General features: G+C 35.3%; 1 protein-coding gene across 3 annotated transcripts in view; it reads right to left on the reverse strand.

Annotated features, from left to right (window-relative positions):
- Positions 1-14,443, reverse strand: part of CHRM3 (cholinergic receptor muscarinic 3) — a 529,115-nt gene that overhangs the window by 190,637 nt on the left and 324,035 nt on the right. The window lies entirely within an intron of this gene.

A 14,443-nucleotide genomic window follows, 5' to 3' on the forward strand; every position in this document is an offset into this window, starting at 1 on the left:
TCAGCATCATCTATAATGTGGGGATAGAAACTATTTGACTTTTGCTTTGAAAGAAGACACATGCAGGACTACTGGGGTAATACTTCAGTCACACTGATCTCCACGAGGCTGGCATTAGAGATGTTAACCTCAGGTTACACTGATTTTATAACAAAGTTTTCTCTTTCTGACTCTGAGCAGAATATTCAGTCTATTTTCTCCCCACAAAAATCGGCAAATCAAAAGTATGATCATTCTTTTCCTGTTCTAACATAACCACCCTTTTGGAGCAAATGCAAATGCCCTATATTTCAAATGAATACATGCTATGGAATAGGAAGACTTTTGAAAAATTTAAATAATGGAAAATTTCCAACATACACAAATGTAGAGACATAACGAATTCCATCACCCAGTTTCAATAATCGTCAACATATGGCAATCTTATTTCATCTAAGTTCCCACCTACTTCTCTCCATCTTGGGTTGTTTTGAAGCAAATCCCAGATATCTCATCATTTTGCCTGCATACTCATCAGTATATATTGCTAAAAGACACTTAAAAGAATGTATAATCACTATACCAGTATACCAACTTAAAAATAAGAAAAATTCTCAATGCACACTTATAACATGTATCTGATTATATAATAAATGTTATCATCAGTTATTCACTGGAATTCTTCAAAAAGGATAATATTTCCTTCTTCAATTACTTGGTACAGCCTGAGGTACAGCTTGCAAAGGAAAAGCAGAAAAAAAAATGCTTGATTCTTTTATTTAACAGTTTTCAGAATGTTGGGTTGTGCTCTGCCCCTAGCATTCTGTAAGCTACCAATTTTCTTGTATTATTATTATAAATCCATGGAATTTTAACACACTTAATGTGTTTCAATTAACTGTGAATATTCTTTCCGATTTTCAAAATGTGCCACTGGTCACTAGCAAAAGTCCTTTCAAGTTGGCTCTGAGTCTTTTCGACATTACCTCAGCAGTCTCTGGATTCTTAAGTGTCTGGTGCAACAAGATACTTTACACTCATCCTGAACATTTCCTGCCCCAGACCTGGAGTCTGTCATCTCTCCAAGAAGAACTATTTCCTTTAAGTGGTAAATTACTGTTAAAAAGCTACATGTGAATGCTTGAAGTAAGTGCTCATTGCTATTAGGTTGGTTGCCTGTTATGAATGAAAGTTTTGCTTTCTGTAGCTAGAGATGGAGGTAATAGTCACATCATGGATAAAAATAACTGACCATTGACTAGCACCCTCCACATTGTGTAAAAGCGTGTACAGTAATTTCTGTCCTTTGAAAAAATTCTTAAGTAAAAATAAAATTTGGATTCACAACATCTATAATCAAGCTTAATATGTTACATTAAGAAGCATAAGAGACAATACATTTTATATTAAATTAAATAAGGTATATGAAAGCAATGTCTGATTGACAACAAATGCTAAATAGGTGCTTAATAGGTGGTTACTTCCTTTTCTTTTTATTTTCCCCACATAAGAAAAATGTAATGAAGCCATACATTAACCAACAGTTGAGCTTACTTTAATTCAAAATTAAATTGCCTATTTAATCTTCATCCTTTAATTTTATCTCAAAATATTTTTTCTCTCAAATGAATATAAACTTTCTTACAGAAGATGCTTTGTAATGCAACTAAAATACCTCTGTATGCACCTCCAGAGCCTGATAGCAAAATAAACACTTATTAATAGCCTCTCATTTATGACTACCTAACTTGATAATAACTAAATAAGTATAGTAATGAAATATTTCTCAGATGCTTACTAGATATCAGGTTTATATCTACAAATAACCACTTGCCCCCCATTAATGGAACTTTTTGCTCAATTATCTCCTTTTGTTCATAAGTCTTTGAGACAGCAGGGGAAATCTCTGGTATCTTCATTTTGAATTTTCTCTGCGTTCTTCTTCCCTCTCTTCCGACTAAGCATACTTTGGGGGAGCTCTCCAGATGCTGGAGCCACACCCAGTCTCCACTTTGGCTCACGGCTAGTTGAGGTAGTTGGTGGATCCATTTGGGATTAGAGGGCATACAGTGGTTAATAACTCTAACAGGTGGAGAGCTCAGGGAATATTTAGTCAGCCTGAATAAATGACCAAGGAACAGAAGACAAAAGGATAATGTGCAGTAACATCTTTACTGAATAAAATGGCATTTAGGCAATGGAGATGTCTGGAGGGAAAATAACACTTCTAAGAATGTAAGTAGTGTTAAAATATTTGATCAATTTTTGGATAAAGTTAATCCAATTAAACAAACACAGTGAGATATGAGGTATACTTATCTAGATGTTATGTATTTTAAAGACTTCATTTGAATCATTGACCTTCATCAGCACATGGATAGGAGGCAGACCAAGTGCAAATCTGCGGAGTAAATCCCTCAAGCTGTGTCCCATAGGTATGTGGCTGGGCATTTTCAGACCCAGAGATTTTTCTGAGTTAGAACTAAAATGGAAAGGTTGCTAAATAATTGTGTTTGGACCTAATTGTTTACATTTACTCTCTGTAATTTGGAACCAGAATCCCCATAACGTAGCTTAATATGTACTTAAAAATATAAAATGCAAGCACATATGGTTAATTACTGGTTAATTTTTTAGCTTTGGACTAACATTTCTCTGCCAAACCACGGAGGCAACAGGAAAGATTTTTCTGTTTTTCAGGAAACAATCTTTATAGATCATAAATGGTTGGCAAAAGATGCATTTGAATCTAAACCAAAATTAAAATGTTTTACATTATCTAACTGCTGCCAGATATTCAAAAGGGGAAGATTTGTACTAGAAAGTGTTCACAGTTTCCATATACATTCACACTCACTCCACTCTACCCTCCTTCCTCTACTGTTCTCTCTCCGCTTGCTCTCTCCCTCTTCCTTTCTCTTGTTCTTGCTCACATGAAAAAAATGCATACAAATTACCACAACACTAATGGCGTATAAGAATAGTGACAGAACTTATCACTGAATTCTTCAGTTCTGAACAGATCATCAACTGGAATCTTCCTTAATCTTCACCTTAAATAAGACAGCGTGTATTAGAACAGCCAATATCACTTGCAATATAATTCCTCTTCCTCTATTCATCTCTTTGATGTAGATATCCTCAGGCCGGCTATGTTCTCATCCTCTACCCACTGCCTGAGTGCTCTCAGTCAGACTCATGGATTCCGCTGACATCCATATAGTGATGACTCCTGGATCTCTATTTTTAGCCTCTGCGTTTTTCTTACCTAACAGAAGTGCACATTCAAGTGTCTACTGGCTATCTGCACATGACGGTCCACAGCCTTTAAAGTTCCAAAACGCTATAGTAAATTTATCAACACCCTCCTTCCCCAATTGTTTTCATTTTTAATTCTCTCATTCAAGGAATGGCACAACTATCTTCCAACCACCTAAGTAAAAAACTTAAAGTTGTATTTTTTTTCTTATTCTCCTTCATCCTTTGCATTCAGTTGGCTACCAAGTCCTATAAATTCAACCTCCTTAACACTGCTGGACTCCATTTCTTCATTTTCCTCCCTGATGTTATTGCCTTAGTACAGCGTTCATTAGTGCTCTCTCAGATCATTGCAATAGAGTCCTAAATTATCTCTCTCTCTCTCTGCCTTCTTTCCCAATGCCCCCATGAACCTCCCTGCTTCTGCTAGAGTTATCTTTCTAAAATAGTTACCTTTCAAAATTTCTAAAATTGTAATCTTTCCATTGTACCCCCACTGTCAAGACCCTGTGAAAATTGTGCTGCTCTTCGTCTCCACTCCAGACTCAGCGTCCATGGTTCACTCATGCAACCTAAACTTGCAGCTCCTAGAACATGGCTTGTTCTCTTATCATCGGTTTCTCTGTACAGACTGTTCCCTCTACAAGAATGCCCACTCTCTCCTTATCAGTCTAACATGTACTTGAACTTCCAGATTCAGATAAACTTTGAGGCTCTGATAGAATAATATTTCCCGTAAGAAGCCTTCCTTCTCCCACTTCTGTGAGTTAGAAACCCTGCCTCTGTATTCTCATAGCCTGCTTACAGACCTCCACGACATCACATGAAAGGTAGGGGCTGCATTGCTTGTTCTACCTCCTCTATTAAACTGTGGGGATGGAGTCCGTGTCTTTGACACTGCGTTCCCCATATCTAAAACTCTAGTTCTCAAAATTTTTGCTCTCAAGTTCTCTTTACTCTGTTAAAATTATTAAGTATACCAAAGCAGTTTTGTTTATGGGGATATGTATCTATACCATATTAAAAGTTAAAATTGAGAATAAAAAACAATTTTAAAATAAAAAACCAACTACACAGTTTTTAAATTTACATATTTCTTTGAAAACTGGCTATATTTTCTAACTTAAACATTTATTGATAGGAGTGGTATTGCCTTACATCTTTGTAAATCACATTAATGTCTGGCTTAATAAAAGACGGCTAGATTCTTGTGTCTTTGTTTCTAAGTTCAAAGATAGTTGTTTTGGTTTATACAAATGAAGAAAATCCAGATACACAGTTAGAAAGAGAGGAGCATTTTAGTATTCTTTTTGGATAATTGTGGATATTTTACTTTGAAAATACACCCAAACTCGAAAGTAGTAGTTTCTTAAATATGTGATGCAAAGTGGAATCTAAAACCATTTCTATAAAGTTTTCACACTATGTTATATTAAAGCCTGTTGTATTTTGAATGAATCTTTTATCCATGCATGATTTGTAACATCATGCATTTTTAAGGCATTTGTTCACTGAGCTATACAGATCATCCAAATTTTGTCACTTTCATTATATCTAATACAAAAAAGCCACATTAATTAATCTCACCATCAATCTCACCAGAAAACTCTGTAACTATTATGAAGTTGTCAAGCTCATTGTGGACACAATTTTTCCACAGTTCAAATTTTGCTTGAAAGCTCAAAATTTTATCATTGACAACAAGTAATGTCAACTGTTTTCCTTGTAGTGACAGCTCACTTGATTCATTTTTGAGAAAATGTCTGCAAAATATCCAAGTCTGAATAACCAGAGTTCATCTATTAGTCCTTTCAATACAAATGACCTTCCCTGAAAGAATTACGTAGTTCAGCTTGCATCTGAAACAAGGCCACTGGGATTTTTTTTCCCTTCATAACAACCATTATGCTTCAGTATGAAACAGACATTTATGTGTACTTCACACTGTGCACACAGAATATTAAAAAGATGTTCACTCAACGATGAAGATTTAACAAAATTATTATTTTTTTTTTACTGCTTCATCCCAACATTTTAAAGTAAAACCTGTGTGAGCAAGGGGTAGTGAATAATATAATGGCTAATACAGTTTTGTGTCCCTGCCTTGGTTTGTACTTAAGGACCAGTTTTACTTACAATTGCTTTTACACCAGCAATGCAAATGTCAACACAGTGAGTTCTTATGAGTATTAGTGTTATAATAAAGTTCATGTCATTCTCAGTGTTCTCATCTCACGCACTCCTTGAAAGGGTCTGGAAAACACACAGCTTGACAACACACTACACTTAGAGAACTGCTGATCAAGGCAATGCTTTAAACACGATGGGCACTCAAGACATTTTGAATGAAGGATTGAATGAATGAATCCACATTGGCTTAATCTATAGTAATAATAAAAGTGCTTGTGATGATTCAAAGGGCGTATATGTGAGTGTGTGTGTGTGCACACGATGGAGACTGTTTGACAAAAAAGTTTAGTAGATCCTGGAGTAGGAGTTAGAATGAAAAAAAAGAGACCTTGTGACAAAAATTCCATTCTGGTTTAAGAATATATTAATGTTATTCCGTTAACTCCACCACCTTCAGCTACATGAGAAGATCATAACATTTTTCCTGATTTTTAGAGACTTGCCAATTGTTATTGTTAATATTTTGAAGAGCAATTTATCCATATAATACTTAACTGAACTACCATTGTGAACTTACAATATATAGGGCAAACAAAGATTCAAAGATTTGAAAGACTCGCTTGACCAAACCAAGTAGGAATATTGATGGATGGACATGGTGTCTTCTAGATGATTCCTCTCCTAATCACTGTACCTACATTACTTCCTTTATCAGAGAGTTGGTTACAGAATAGGCATGTTTTCATCTTATACAAAGCAGGTATTTTTGCCAGAACTTCTAAGGTCTCATTCTGTTATATCCCAATCTCATTCAAATGGGATATAACCATGAAAACTAATGTTAAATTCAGCTTCTGTCAGTGGGGGTGTGGTGAAGTATGTGTTTGTTAAGAGCGAAGCATATTTGCTCCACTTCCAGAAAACCCTTAACAACAATGGGCAAAAAGGTAGTTGACTCTACAATCCTACCAACATTGTGTGAAAAGGAGTCGATTATGTAAATTAGCTTGATTGGGGTGTCCCATCTTTAAGAAAAGTATTTATTTTCTAGTAGTCTTACAGCACAACAAGTGTAATCTTGGAAAAGCTCAACAAGGAAACTTCAAGGGCAGCAAGAATTTCAGAAAAAAAATAGTGAGTAGGGATAGTTGGTGTCATGTGCTTAAGGTGTCCTTGTCCCAGGATTGTTATATTGTGCAGGTACAAGCTAAACAGATGTGGGGTGATTAACCATCCACTCCAGGGAACACATGTGGGAAGGTATCCGTCAGTGGAGCAGGTTTGCAAATACACGACACACGAGACTTGCCACTGGCCTTAATGAAGCATGCATCATTCAGTGCTGAAAGCAAACGGTGAGCTCTTTTTTTTTTTTTTTTTCCCTCTCTGCCTTCTGTAATGCTTCTCTCATGTTCTCTTTAAAAAAGTCATTTTGATCCTTGCTGATCTGTGGAGGCAGAATGCCCAATTAAATTACTTTCATTACAACAGCACATACAACCAAATACTTTTTATAGCACATGATTTCAAATTCATAATAAGCATCAAGGAAAAGTAGCACAAAAGCTTTTAAAAATTATATAGAGACTTTTAAACAATTGGTGCTACCAAAAAAGGTCAGAGAGAGTGCCTCACTGTGGAAGGTCCAATTGGCCAAGAAATTATGAAACTGACATTTTAAAATAAGAATACATTTTAATATTCATTCTTTTGGGGTCAGACACAGGCTACTCAGAATAACAATTTTGTCCAAATAGAAAATGAAAACCTTCCAGGAAGAATTACCTTCAAAGCAGACTATAGCTCTCCATTTAAGAACTGCATCGAAACATGACAGTGACTTACATTTACTGGGTACGGACTATGGTCAAGTACATTGTTAGTGCTTTATTTTGATTTTTTTTTTGATCCTCACAATAACTCTATGGGATAGGTACTATTATTATCACTATCATACAAATGAGAAAATTGTGGCTTAAAGCTTAAATAATTTTTGTAAATTTTTGGAGACAGTGAGTGGTGGACCCAGCAACCAAACTAAAAGTTACTAAGTCTAGAAGCTAGTTCTATTGTTAATGGTAGCTTTCCAGAACATCTACGATTTTCAATTGTATAATTATTAATTTAGACAAAGAGTATTCACTGATAGCACCTGATAGCACTGCTATCAGGTACTGCTAGATGCTGGGATTGTAATAATGAAATTGTTCTTATTTGTTCACAAACACACAGTCTCATCAACACACCATTTCTTGAAGCTGGCTCAATAAGACATTTATTGTCATGTCTAATTTCACAGAAGAAAAGCTAAGCCAGGGGTTGTTAAGGATTTTACATTCAGCAGAAAACAGAATTATTGCCCATTGATTTCAGTCAAGTGTTCTGTACACTAGATATCACCATGCATCTTACAGAGAATCAGACAAGTAATTGCTGAAGCCATTAAAGTCAGTTCTGAGCCCCACAAAACCTGATACAACCACCTGATAACCTCTTTAGGTATAGGAACTACTTTAATATGTTATGCTTAAACCCAGCCACGAGGCAAATGAACATTAGGTTTTTTCAAAGGTAAATCAAGATTAGTCACAATGTAAGAAAATATGGCGGAAAAAAAACTAAATGATCAATAAATGGAATCTAGTTTTGTAACATATGGCACATTAACATCATAAAATATTATCCATCTACTACTATTTTATTCAAAAGTTTGGTACACATAGGAGTATTATTTTAATGCATGTGTAAAACCTACACTGACTCACAATGCACCAAAATTACATGTTAATATAACAGCATCTAGACACAAAAGAATTAGAATAGCACACGATCTAGAATGTGCTAGAACAGCAGTCAATACACTTTTCAGAAAAGGGCCTTAGCGGTTCCAAAGGCGTTGTTGGAACTACTCAACTCTGCTGTTGCAGTGCACAAGCAGTCATAGGCAACATGTAAATGAATGTGCAAGGCTGTGTTCCAATATAAATTCTCTTATAAAAACAGGGAATGGGCCAGATTTTACCTGAGGGTTGTGATTTTTCTGATCTCTGTGCTATAATATACAAGTATGGGGCAGTTTAAAGACATTTACACTGGTGTTTTTGTAATATTTTATAATATTGCTTAATAAACTTTAAGAAAAGTCTGTACATCTGCATAATCAAGTTATACATTTGCTCACTTGAATTCAAGCCATTATTTTTACCCAATCTAAATTATTTTTACCCAAATCTACCCAAGAAGGTAGCTTTACCTTTTTGAAATAGTTTGCAAATTCCAGACCAGACGTCAGGGCAAAGAGTCTTTATAAAGTATTTAGCCAGACAGCAAAGCTTTCATTACTGTTGTTTAAACAATCCAAAAATCCATGACCTGGCCACCAATCAATCAACAAGCATTTACAGATTGATGACAAAGTATTTTGCCCTGTTCTAAGCACACTTGTCAGACAGTTTCCCTTCTGTCAAGCAGTTTAAAATCTAATAAATGAGGCAATCATGTTATCTTTATTTATTCAGTGAGACATTTTGGCTTAGAAACATCAGGCATGTCCAGTAACTAGAAACAAAAAATATATCATGCTGAATAGGGTGGAATTACTCTAGTGGATAAAAATATCTTTTCATCGATTTTCAGTAGAAATATATTCAGTTTTAGTTTGTATATGCAGGCTTTTTACCTGATCTGTTTATTCACTGATAACATAGTATTTTGGGAAAAAATGGTCAATAATTCACCAATTACAGGTATTTATGTTTCCCAAGCTTCAATTTAAGCCTTCTAATGGTAGAAAAAGGACATAATCATTTCATAAAGTATGCTAGCATTATACTACCAAAACAAAGAGAAATACACTGCCATTATCCTCCAGACAATAATAAAGCTTACTAAATACTTTTCTAAGTCTAAAATAGGTTGTTAGAGAAGAAAGCAGCAGCTAGATCAAAGATGACACCATCCTAACGTGCTTAGTCTGTATTGCTAAGTAATAGGAAGAGCAACACGGTTGAGAGTGCACATAGGCATAGCAGAGGGGAATAGTAACAAGATTAAATATAAGAATAAGTAACTGGGCTGGCCATGGTGGGGTGGGTCATGACTGTAATTTCAGCACCTTGTGAGGCTGAGGCAGGAGGACCGCTTGAACTGGGAAGTTCAAGATCATATTTAGATGGTAAAACCATCAGGCCTTGGTACTTCATTAGATGTGGGGGCCAGGGAAGGAAGAGCTGGCAATTAGAATTTCTAGCTTCAATAATTTGGTAAAACATTGGAATATGACACACAGAGGCATCAATGGATCAGAGGGAGGAAGATGAAGGAGCTCTCTTTCAGATATATTTGGAATATCTATGTGAAAATAAATGCCCAACTAAAGAATCCTTACCCTAAACATTATCTTATTCTCACATTAGCATTTATTGAGTGTGCTGTATGTATCAGACACTGTGCTAAGCACTTCACCTCTATAATCCCACTGAATCCTCCCAACAGCCCTACTGATATATGCATTTTACACCTAAGGGAAATAGAGTGAGGTTAAGTAAACTTCCAACGCACAAAAAATTGAATGGCAAAGCCTAGATTTATTAACTCATAATTCTAAAACTGACTCTTAGCCACTACCATATATGGTGATAAAAAGAAAAAGAAAACAGCTTAATCTGAAGAATACTGCAAAGATGTTATTGCTTTGCCAATATCAGCCCCACAGGTGTACTGTTTTGGGCTTTGCCATGAGTCTGCTCAACAAATGACCTAATGCAGAGAATTAGACTTAGTTCATTTCATTAAGAGCTCAAGAGGCACTTCTGTAAATCTGGGAGGTTTATAAGGGCCAGGATGTGTTCATGCCCTCCTAAGTCAACATTCTTACCAAGTGGACATTGGTCCAGCATCTACAACATGACCAAAAAGGGCAAGGCTTCTGACTTTGGGCCAATATTGATTTGGATGGAAAAAAAAAAAGGCAGGTTTGTGGGTTTTTAAGCATATTTGAGAATACCAGAGGCTGTACAGCTTGGCTTCAGTGAATATCAGCTCAGGGCCAAAATATACCCATTCACAAAATGGAGTTTGTTTCCCTACTTTTTGTGGTGAAAGCCCCTGGAGTTTTGGCAGGCTTCTCAATCTGGCACTCAGTTGAACTGCTGCAGCCAGGATGCGAACTTCCACTGGCCTATACTCTGAGGCCTCATCTTTAAGTTCTAGAATCCCAAGACGCTAAATGGTGAGAGAGGAGGGCCTTAAAACGTATTAGCCCTGGGCCAGTCATGTTGACCCGCAGCAACTCCTACTCTAATTCTACACACATCTCATACAATTTGCCCCAAATGATGGGGATTATATTTAATCACCTTATATCCTGCAAATGATCAGTGTGGTGAGGCAGAACATATGAAGTACTAAGCAGTGTCTGGCATACAGGAATTTTTCGATATATGGCAGCAATTATTACAGATATTTATGGTAGTACATTTTAGTAATAGCCATATGGGAGCTTAATAAACATTTGTCTAAGTATTGAATTTGGCAACCCTTATTGACCCATTATTTATTTTAAAAGACAAGTTGAAACATCGGTCCAAAATAAGGCAAAATATAATTTGATTCATGTGATCTCTATTAATATAAATTGTTAACCTTTCAAAGAAAAATATTGACAAAACATTAACATTTAAAAATTAAAGCTATAATTAATTATACTTTAGAATGCATTTATTTTTTTCCTTATTTCATCCTTAGAATATCTATAGAAATTACTTAGGCACTGTTTTATCCTTATTGAACAGAATTGTTTCATGTATTTAGCATTTCTGGCAAGTAATCGAGTGCTAGTGCCTGGTGTATAGCTAAATAAATGGACATAGTTACCTCTTCTTAATGAAAGCCAGTTTAGATATTATTGACATTCCAACTGAACAGTATTTCTCACCTTACAGAGGTGAAATGAGAGATAGAAAGCAGAGGATACTGAGAAAATTCAAAAGTCTCTATTGGCTCCAAGTGCTAATCTAGGTACAATATATGCATCAACATGGAATTTTTGTACTTTGAGGAAAACGAATTAGTACAGTGATGACATCATCAACCAATTCTAGCTTGATCTTTATTTCCTTTTTAATTTTTTATATTCCCTAGTTGATACATGTTCATATCTACCCTGGAATGTGCTGACAATGAAAACAATAAGTTAAAAGAAATATGAGATTCAATAAGGTACAATCATGTTTATGAATGTTCTTAACCATAAATGCATAGCTTGTCCAGGCCGGAAAGAATTCAGTTTCTGAATTCAGTGCCACTCTTGAATATGTTAACTCAGTTCTAAATGAAATGCATTATTTGTACAAAGTTCTACTTAATATTTAACGTGATGAAGATTGTCAATTCCAATACATTTGCACTGCAGAAAATGTATTTGTATTGCTCAGAGCGCTTAATGAGTAATATTGCAATGAAGAAAAACCAAGACGAAGAGATGTCAAATAAAAACCAAAGTCACAAATCCTATAGGCAATGACATTAAGACTAGCATTTAAGTCTTAAGATTTTGTTATTTGTGTCCTGTTAAATTGCAGGATGAAAGTCTTTCTAAGGTAGCAAAAATAATATTTGTGGGGAGGAGACAGCAATAATATCTATTCATGCTGCTAACTAGGTGTATGTGAGTGGGTGGACACATAAGGCCACCGGGCACTGAGAAACATGTCTGTCAGGTTCTTTCTGTTTTGTTAGCTATTGAGTCAACCTGACTGAAACAAAGACGCATTTCACAAGAGTGAAAATTGGTTTCAGTCAATCCTTTTAGCATTTTCCAGGTGACTACATTTTTATAAATCGCCTGACAAAATCAAGCAGTCACATTGCTTCACAGACTTTGGCTGGAACATTAAAGGAACTGAACGATTTTTGGAGGAGAAGATCAAATAAGTTGCGTTGTATCTAAATGCTTGTCCCATGAACCAAAAGCTGAATGTGAACTGGCAAATTAATGATTTTTCATTTTCTTCTAGGATTTCATAGTTTGGAATGCCTTTTGTTGAAGGGACACATTTCACCCCTTTTTAAAGTGCATCTTAAAAAATACGTCACTGTCCTGCAAATCTCCCACGTCAGCTTTGATTTCCCTCTCTCACCTGCTGCAATATTTATTTTTTCATGCCACACCATTACATTGTTTTGTTTTGTTTGTATTTTTCTCCAATTGTTTCATGAGTGCCTATGATACACATGAGTGCATATAATCTCCAACCAGATTATATAGTAAAGACTTCTTTTGTACTTCTCATACTGTAGAAAGATAATACCTATTGGCTATTGCATGATGAATTTTCAGTGTAGGAATTAATTCAATACATGTTTTTCATTTGTACTGACAATATGTAAAGGACATTTTTGAGTCCTTTTTGGTCTTTTAGGAGGGCAGCTTTTCTGTACTTCATTAAAATACAAACTCTTACTTTGATTTACTTTCAGCTCTAAACCTTGTTCTCGCTGTTAATGAAATGCATTTATATCATGCATGAGATTCATACTCTTTATTATGATTTGGAACCTTCCAAAACATTAATGGTTGCTCAATAGAAATGCCATACCTAAGATTTAATACCATGCCTATCATATGCTTGTTTTTCATTCTCTTCATCCTGAAGTACCAGGATTCTCATATAAGTAACTTTGTCTGAGCTTGGGTAAAAGTTGACTCCTAATGTAAGGTGAACTGGAGAAGAACATTTCTTTCACCTCTTTCCCTGGTCTTATCTTTTTTATTCAGCATTCCCTCTAAAGAGAATTTCACTCACAGAATTAGAGAGAGACTCTGTGCTCTTTTATTGTGTTACTTTTAGAAACTAAAACCCATTGGATTTTTTGAGAATTAGGAATCATTATACTGTGCAGAGTTTGGGCTTTTTGACACATTTCCAATCCTTCAATTGAGCACTCCTTTGATTGGATCACTGGAATAAAATCATGATTATTAAACATGTCACAATATACGATTCTTATAATAATTTATGAAGATCTTGCTTAAATATATGTTCTCAAATCAATTTCAGTTGAGCACAAATTAAGCAAAAATAAATTTAAAAATGCATCTCGCCTCTCGACAAAATATTTCCTTGCCTGAGTTGTTCACACTCCTGCAGATAAAGCATATTTAAATAAAGATAAGGGGCTATCACTTGCTCTTATTTTCATTATATTCAGGAGATGACCACTTTGATTATAAGTATGAAGACTTAACAATACTCATGATTTCCAACATGAATTACAGCACTTAAGACTTTGTCTTCTCGTTAAATCTTGCTTATTCATGCATTTTATATAAAAACTCTGGAGAATAACAGAAAATCTAAAATAAGAAAAAGAAACACTGAAATTCCCCAAATCTCTATAGATAAAGCCCTTTAAGGTTTAGGATTAAGCATTTGAAAATATCAGGAGCACTTAAAGTATGTTCGTGCTTAGCTTTCTGTTCACTTGCTGACTATCTGCAACATGAAGTCTGGGGTTGAATGGCACGAGAGCATTACTGTTTCATTTTCATAATCCAAGTTTAATTTTAATACATCTTTTAATTTTATTTTAATTTAGGATTTTTGGGGGGTTTCAGAGGGAGAGCACTACTTTGTTTCTGACTAAATGACAAAAATCATTAACTGCCAGTGACTATATGAACATGATGTGAAGAATATAAGCAAAGAAACTAGGGCAAAGTTTTTTTTGTTTTAGAAAAACATATGCTTATATTCTATGTATTCCGAATTATCCTCATATGAACAACACAACATACAATATCTCAAAATGTTACTACAACACGGCTCATTAGTTTGCAGGCTGGAAATGCGGCATGTTAAATCCTTTTCTCTGAACCATAGTAAGTAAAGACACAGATACAACACAGTTTGCAAGTCTTAGCTCTGCTCTGTAAACTTACTGCTATCATAGGTCTTCTGTACAAGTATTTTTAGTGCCCAGTTCCTAGTTCAGTGCTTAAAAATCCTGCCGATCCCTGGGTTGGAACAAAGCTTTCGGAAGCAATTAACTGCTTTTGCCATCCCAGGTGCCAAAC

This window comes from Nomascus leucogenys, chromosome 5, assembly GCF_006542625.1.
Source record: "Nomascus leucogenys isolate Asia chromosome 5, Asia_NLE_v1, whole genome shotgun sequence".
NCBI lineage: Eukaryota > Metazoa > Chordata > Mammalia > Primates > Hylobatidae > Nomascus > Nomascus leucogenys.